Below are 8535 nucleotides of genomic sequence, written 5' to 3'. Positions count from 1 at the left end.
CTTCTATATCAGCAATGTTGACACTACAATATTTGATTTGTAATTGACTAAAATCGATCTTTTAATAGGAACCAAACAAACACCGCAACAAAACGCGAAATAAAAAACACAACTCAATACAACGAACAACACAACGCCGCATTCAGATGACAAAATCATGCAAAAATACAAAGGAAAACACTTATACATGTAAAAACCACTTATTTAGACAACAGCAAAATACCCATGCTTCTATATCAGCAACGTTGACACTAAAATATTTGATTTTTTTGACCCAAAAAAATCAAATATTTTAATAAGAACCAAACAAACACCGCAACAAAACGCGAAATAAAAAACACAACTCAATACAACGAACAACACAACGCCGCATTCAGATGACAAAATCATGCAAAAATACAAAGGAAAACACTTATACATGTAAAAACCACTTATTTAGATTAAAAGAAAATGGAAAAAAAATGTAGAGTGATGATTTTAGATTAAAAAAATCTTTTGAAAGTGGAACCAAACCTACGCTTTATTATTTTCTTTCAATCTGTACTTGAAGGATTCATGTGATTATATAGGTTGGAGTTCTTTTTGTTATGGAGATTGAAACGAGTCTTAGTTAAAATCGTTGATTTTGGGATGGACACTTGTTCATTTATGTTAGTTGTGTTTGTTTTTTGAGACTAATGAATGTATTCCCCATGAGAATATTGAGTTAAACCAAATTAATTTTTTCTTTAATTGCTGATAAATAGTGTTATCATTGTTACAGTTAATTGTTTGTAACAATATCACATTTAATAGTGATTAGTGTTTTTGTTATCATGGTACACATTCCTTTTTAATCTTGATGAAATATTCAACATGCAAAATACTATATTTGATTGCAAAGTTGAGAAAGAGAGAAAAAGATAAAGATACATGGGAATCCATGTGAGTTACACAGCGAAGTTATATATATAGGACTTGCCAGAGTTACTCATGGAACAAGTTGGATAATTTTGGCAAGTGTTAGCCAATTTTTGTAACTTTTCAAGGCGAGAGATACTCATTAACTATATATACATAAAAATGTAAATAGATGGACGAAATATTTCGTATTTTGCTAGAAATAATACCATTTACCCTTTATCTGTTGATCTGTTCCTGATGATTTATCGGCCCGTATTAGGCGTTTTTCAGGTCTAAGATTGGTTCTTTACTTTGCAGGTTGGATTATAATCCTACAGTCAAGGAGTCAAGTGACCCATGTGCAACTGAGGTTGGTTGGATTTATTTTATCTACATTATCCCCCCCTCTTGCAATTTACTTAAAATTCTATGATTCTCAAACAAATCAATATGGGGGTCGCAACACTAATGATAGATTTTTGGTTAATAATTAATCAACAATCCTCTGGTGTCCAGGCAGAGAATCTGTTCCCTTAAATAAAAATTAGCAACGTGTATCCATGTGCATTTATTTGTCTATGTTCATCTGTGGTAAGTCTCTTATTTCTTTGTACGTTTTCGTTGGCTTCAGGACAGAGATGACCTTGAGGCAGCCATACAGCAGAAGGATAAGACCGACCACACGAGTGGAACTGGACACCTTAAGGTTTGTTTGTTTTGATGTATAGGTTTGGCCTTGTCCCTAAACTCAAATATTTTTTGTTGCCTATTTAATTCTACATGCATGGCACTTCAGGATAGCACTATGGAAGACAGAAATATTCTTGCTCTTCTTGATGGTCAAAGTGCTGTTCAACCAAAGGAGAAATTGTCAAGCCATATTGCAAACAGATGCAAGTCTGACTCCTCTAGGTTGGTTGAGTATTGGGTTCCTGCACAGATATCTCATGTGCAGCTTGAGCAGTATTGTGCTACTTTACTTTCAAATGCTTCGTTCCTTTGCTCTTCGCCAAAGATTGATAGTGCTGGGGCCATTCGTGATGTCCTTATTTCAATCCGGAAGGTTAGTTTGCGCTTTTTGAATTATTTGCTTAGATTGACGAAGATCAAATATTAGCTGTTTTATTCCGCAATATTTGGCTTTTACAAAATATTGATTAATTTTCATTTATTATTATTGTTATTAGATTAGATGATTATTGATAAATTGATCATCATTCTCTTGTAGTATCAAGTTAAAAATTTAAAATTTTATCCTTTCAATTTTTTTTTTAATAATTTCTAACATTACATAGCAGTTTTAACCAATCTGATATGCGCATGATTCATTGTTGCACTGAAAGTGAGCAAAAATAATGTTGATCAGCCTTCATCAAAATTTGAAGGTGAAAACTTACCCACTGGAATCATGGCAGGTTAGTGTCTGTTATGATATTTTATTGTTAGATCGATGTGTTTTAGCTTATTTTGTGAAAAATATCACCTATTTTAAAGGAAGAATGTGTTCGAAGTTATTAATAATATTCACATTAGAATAAAAAATATACTTAGAATTGTCATTAAAACCTGTTGTATTAAAAGAATACCAAAATTGTAATTTTTCTTGAAATGCTTTTTCTGTCATTTAGTGTAGTTTTGTAGAAAATAAGCACTTCTATGTTATTGTATCCAAACATGTTAAAAATAATTTTTAAAAAATAATTTTTATTATTTGTGAACAAACATAAATCAGCCTTTTCTTAAAGTCACTCAATTCTTTCCTAATTCAAATATTTGTGTCGGTGTAGCTAATGTGAATTACAGTCCTTACTCACTTTTTTTGCTTGATCCAATGCCAGATAAAACTCAGGATAATGATGTTGATTCTGAGAAAAACGGCAGAGTGCATGATGAGCAGAGGAGCTTACATCTTTCACTAAAGCCACAGATCACAAAGCTTTGTGAAGTTCTTCGTCTTCCAGTATGCCACATGTTTTTCTCTTTACTAAGTTTTACATATATTAATGACCCTTGACAAGATTGCATTCTAATGACCAGATTGTTTGTGCTAATGAAATCTGAGCTCTATTGTAAGAATTTGATGTTATGGTGACATATTCAGGGCCGGCCCTAGGCATAGGCCGGGAGTGCGACGGCCTAGGTCCCATGCTGATAGGGGACCCTAAAATTTTTTTACGATGGGGGGTGTAAATAGAAATATTTGGTTTGTGGGGGGTGCGTATATTAAAGTTTACTGAAAGGCCCAAACATGTTGAAAGGCAGTGCTGAAGCCTGTTAATGTTTATGGCCCTTTTGTTTCGATTTGCTATATATACCCCCATATATATAAATATTTCTATATACACCCTTCCTATAAATTTTTTAGTTTTTCTTAATAATATGCCAAAAAAATTATTATCGAATAAATTTGTGATATTTTTTTGGGCCCTTTGTTTCTAATAATGTGCCTCACTAATATTAAATATATTGGTCATATTTATTATCCAAGAAATTGGAAATTTTATAACAAAATAAATTATATTTTAGTTGAAAATAAGCCTATTAGAAAAATTAATCTTAATGTTGTCTTTCAAAGGTTCCAAAAAATTAAATTATATCATTATGCTAAATCATGTGAGACAAATTTAGGATCATGTGGTCCACTCATCTTTATTTTTTTTGTTCTTTTTTGGTAGTAAATGCGGGGAAAAAACGAAAAGAAGACCTGATAAAATCAAAGCTAAAAAAAGTTATGATATATTGTGTAAGGGGCCCTTTTCTCATATTATGCCTAAGGCCTGTAAAACTCTAGGAACGGCCCTGGACATATTTTGTAACACAGGATGTGGTTGAAAGATTTTTTTATTATGTTATGAACAAGCACCACTTCAACAAGGAACCTGTGTCAATACAGTCTTTTCCATTAACTCTGGTCAGAATATTTCTTGCATTTTTTTATTTATTACATCATTTTCCTCAACCACCCCTTCTCTCTCACATCCTTCTTTCTTAGCTTATGATTTTTTGAATTAAATTAGACTTTTGTTTGTTTGTTTCTTTATTATTGATTTTTTCCATATAATGTGTCATATGTGATTCTCGTTAGAATTTGGGCTACCTTTTCCTTTCAAGCAGTAGTATTTTCTGGAATTTGATTTCATTGTATCCTCTATCTAGCCTTCCTAATTTTCTGTACTGTGTGCATACTTTATTTATTTATTTATTTATTTGTAATAATCAATTTTTTTATTCATATAGTTGGCATTTTTCTCTTGCAAACCAACCATCAAAGCCATTTTTTGTTCAGATCATAATGAATAATATCTTCTGATTTCACTTTCCTTCTCTCTTTCTCTCTCCTCTAACCTCTTCTAAATCATTTATTTCTAAAACAATTGAAAATTAAATCTTTTCAATAAATACATGTTAGTTATGGAATTCTTAATCATAATACGTATACCTACTATTTATTACACAAATAATTACAGCCTTAATCTGATTCAAAAGAATCAATTTTTTTTATCAACAAAATAATCAATTTTTCCCTCAAAGAAACTATTACGGGTTACGACTATATAATATTAAAAAGGGTAAATACAGACTTTGGTCCCTTAACTTATTTTTGCGTTTCATTTTGGTCCCTTAATTTTAAATTGTTTCAATTTGGCCCCATAAATATCCCACCGTTTGCCAAAGTGGTCCCTTCCGTTAGTTTTTTTAAAAAAACGTTAACTTTGGGCCTGGTCAGCAACATCAACAGAGAAGCAAGAACATTTATCTATCATTCATCACCCAATTGCAACACTTATCCCCAATATATTCCATCAATTTTATTTCTTGTTGCCACCATCATCATCTTTCATCACCCAATCTCATTCTCTTCTATTCTCTCCCACACAAATAAACACAGATTCCCACCCTTTTCTTTTTCCAAAACCATTTTAATACATTAATTTATTTTTAAACACAGATGAAAGGGGTTGTCTTTTTGATCTGCTATATTGGTTTATGTGGCTCAGCTACCTCTGTTTCTTTGTGCAGGTGTTTTGGTTGGTTAGCCTATAGGATTGGTCTCTGTCCTTTCTGTTTTTTGGATTTTTAACCCTTTTTGTGGTTTTTTTTCCTGCTGCAATAGCTCTGTTAGCAGCTGCTCTTTTTTATCAGTTTGTTTGTTTGTATGTTTCTTTGAAACCACTTTGCACTACTGGTGCGTAGAAAATCCAAACAAATAAATAAAGAGAAAATCCCTCTTTTCACATTCTTCGTTCCTTTCTTCTCAATTTCCATTTGTGCAACCGAAGCTCATTTGCAAAATCAAAGTGATTGGGATTCTGGTGCGAAGACAGTGACGAGACTGGTGCGAAGTCGACAGACAGTGATGAGACTGGTGTGAAGTCGACAGAGATGGAGGAGGGAGGAGACTGGTGCGAAGTCGACGGAGATGGAGGAGGGAGGGGATTCTGGCGAGGAGACAGTGTTAGTGAAGAGGTGGAAGACGACCGTCTGTGATGGAGGAATCGTTTAAGAAGAGAGAAACGGTGTTGGTGGTGCGCTACCTCTATATGCCGGCGGCGGTGGGATCATTTCTGGAAAATGGATTCCCAGGACAATCTTTTCCTTTCCTGATACAGATCTGAATTAAAATTTGGTTAAAAAAAATTAAAGAGCAGGACACGTGGCGTAATCAGATGCATGTAATTGATCGGACGGAACGGATTGAGCCCACGTGGAAGCTTACCTGGCCAAAGTTAACGTTTTTTGAAAAAAACTAACGGAAGGGACCACTTTGGTAAACGGAGAGATACTTATGGGACCAAATTGAGACAGTTAAAAGTTAAGGGACCAAAATGAAACGCAAAAATAAGTTAAGGGACCAAAGTCTGTATTTACCCTATTAAAAAAAGGGTATAAAAGTGGACATCTATCACTTTTTTTTTTGGAGAGATTGACATCTAACACTTTTAGTAAAATATGAATTTCATAGTAGTAAAATATAATTTGTCAAAAAAAAAAAAAAAGATAGTAGTAAAATATAAAGAATAAGTCGTGAGCTTAACTCGGGTGATAGGGACATTGCATAATATATGCAGAGATCTGTATTCGAACTCTAGACACCCTATTTATTCACTTTATGAACTGAATTCCTAACCACAAAAAATTATAGATAATCCAAATAAGGAAAATGTTAACATATGTCCATGTTAGTATACAAAGGATATAAATTATTTATTAAAAATTGTATGGAGAAAATTAAAATAAATCATTTTACAAAAATATCTTTTAATATTAATAGTAGTATGGGAGAGAAAAATTATAAATAATTGAAAAAAATATATAGTAATAAATATTAAGGGTATAATAGAAAAAAACATTAATGTTTCATTGATATTGTAAAATGACTTATAATTTAAAACAAACATATTTTACTAGAACAAACATATTCATTTGATTTCCATCATTACCCGGCCATGATTTCCATCAAAGTAGGACTTATTAGTGTAACGCCCCATTTTTATTCTATTATTTTTAATATATGTGTGAATATTTTTATATGACTTTATTTGTTATATATATATGATTTTATGTGAAATATATATTTTATATGATTTTTATGTGATAAATGTTATGATGCTATTTTATTATATGATTTATGGAGTTGTATTTTATTTGAATGAATGTTGTTATTATTTGATAGAAATAATATGAGAAATAGAAATATTATAGAAATAGTATTTATTTTTGGTTAATGGGAATTAAGTGGAAATTAATAGAAATTAAGGGAGTTGGGTGAGAAAAGAAAAGAGAGATATTTTTGAAGTAAAAGAAAGAAAAGGGAGAGAAACATTTTTCACGTAAAAACATTAGAAGAAAACTGGTTTTGGAGAGAAAACCTAGAAGAGGCCAAGAGAGAGCTAGGAAGGAATCGATTGCGGTAGCTTGTCGTTTGGTGTTGCTGAATTAAGGTAAGGGTGGGATTCCTTTCAATAATCATGGTATATAATTCTGATTTTTGATGATTGTGGTGTTTTGGGCATTAGGGTTAGAAAGTTTTAGGTTAATTGCTTAATATGATGAATTGTGTTGTTGATGCATGTTTCTATGTTATTTGATTGCTATATTGTCTAATTGAGCCTGAAAACTACTGTTGAAACGTATTTTGGGTAATCAGGGATTGAAAATTGGGATTTTGATTGAAACGTCGGTGTCTGAATGTTCTAAAGACAAGTGATTATGTGAGGTTGGGAAAACGATTTTTTGAGTGGTTTAAACTTGAATTTTCCTGTAGAATATGATAGAGCTTAGTGTCAGGAGCGCATGAGCGAAAACGGCATCGAAAACGGATTAACGGTTTAGGTTTTACGCACGAAAACGTGAGAGGTAGAAAATCTGATGTTGTCTGTCGAACTATGAACGTGCCACGATGGCATCCCAACGTGCCACGATTTTTTCAGGAACGAAACCATTTTTAGGCTGTCCAAACGTGCCACGATGGTACCTTAACGTGCCACGATGAAGTATTGACTTAGACTATTTTTGACCTATTTCTATGCCTCTAAAGGGGTCCTAAGATGTATAGTAAGACCCCAAATCCATAAAATTAAGTGTTAGGGATTTAGTTGAGGTGTTTTATGGATATCTGACTTATGTTCTATTGATCAAAACTTAATTGCTTTTGGGGGATGTTTTAGACTTTGAGATGAATGTAATTGATTTATAAATATATAATATGTTGTTGATTCCCGTTGTTGACGTTGTTGTAACGTCTAATGTCAAAGTTGGGGAGTGTGTCATAATTGTCGTAGGCACATATGTTGTTGTTGTAGTCGTTGTTGAAGTTGTATGTTGATATACACAAGTCGAGTCCATATGCATACTCATGTTCTGTTGGGGGCTTATGCCCTGGAATGTTTATCATTCAAATTGTTGGGGGCTTATGCCCTGGAATGTTATCATTCACCTGTTGGGGGCTTATGCCCTGGGATGCTTTAACCATCCAAATCGTTGGGGGCTTATGCCCTGGAATGCTTAGCATTCAACGCGCGTAGATTGGTACCACCTGCATGATGCATTAGTTGTTGTTGTCATAGCATTGTCGAGTTGTTGTTGTCGTTGTAGCATTGTCGAGTTGTTGTCGTTGTCGCATGGTCGAGTTGTCGGTGTCGTGGTTGATAATGAAATTGTTGTTGTTGCTGTACCTTGTTGCTGAAAATAATTATGTCGTTGCTATGTGTTTATTTATATACAATATTAATGATGTCTGTTGTGATATGCTTGTTTGTTTTCATTAATTTGATGAATTATATATATTATTATTGGATAAGTTTCTCACCCCTTCTGCGTATATGTTGCCTCGACCGTGGGTAATGTGCAGGTAATGATGACTTGTAGGTTGATTGGCTCAAGTGTCTAGGGCTCTGATACATATTAGGATGGGGATCGCCGCGAGTGTCTTCTCATTTCTCTTATGTATCACATATTTTGGAAAAGACTTGCTATTAGAATAAAGCTGAATTATGTTGTGGCCTTTGTGCCAAGATTTTTATTGATGTTGAATTTGGTTGAATTTATATTTTAAAGAATTATTCCGCTGCGGTTTGTAAGATAATTTAAATGTTGGCATTTAAATAAATAGACAATTTTCTATTATGAAATTTTGATTAGCAGTGTGACACT

At 33.0% G+C, this 8535-nt stretch overlaps 1 long non-coding RNA gene across 1 annotated transcript; it reads left to right on the top strand.

Annotated features, from left to right (window-relative positions):
- The first annotated feature begins 2209 nt into the window (after positions 1-2209).
- LOC146925565 (uncharacterized) lies at positions 2210-2958 on the top strand. Its single transcript, XR_015011059.1, has 2 exons — positions 2210-2297; positions 2721-2958. It is a non-coding gene; the product is annotated as an uncharacterized LOC146925565 (long non-coding RNA).
- Positions 2959-8535: the final 5577 nt, after the last annotated feature.

Source organism: Medicago sativa, chromosome 5 (genome assembly GCF_051527215.1).
Source record: "Medicago sativa cultivar Bolivia chromosome 5, Bolivia_mono, whole genome shotgun sequence".
NCBI classification, from domain to species: Eukaryota; Viridiplantae; Streptophyta; class Magnoliopsida; order Fabales; family Fabaceae; genus Medicago; species Medicago sativa.
The sequence above is the reverse complement of the archived record's forward strand: the minus strand, read 5'-3'. Positions and strand labels throughout refer to the sequence as shown.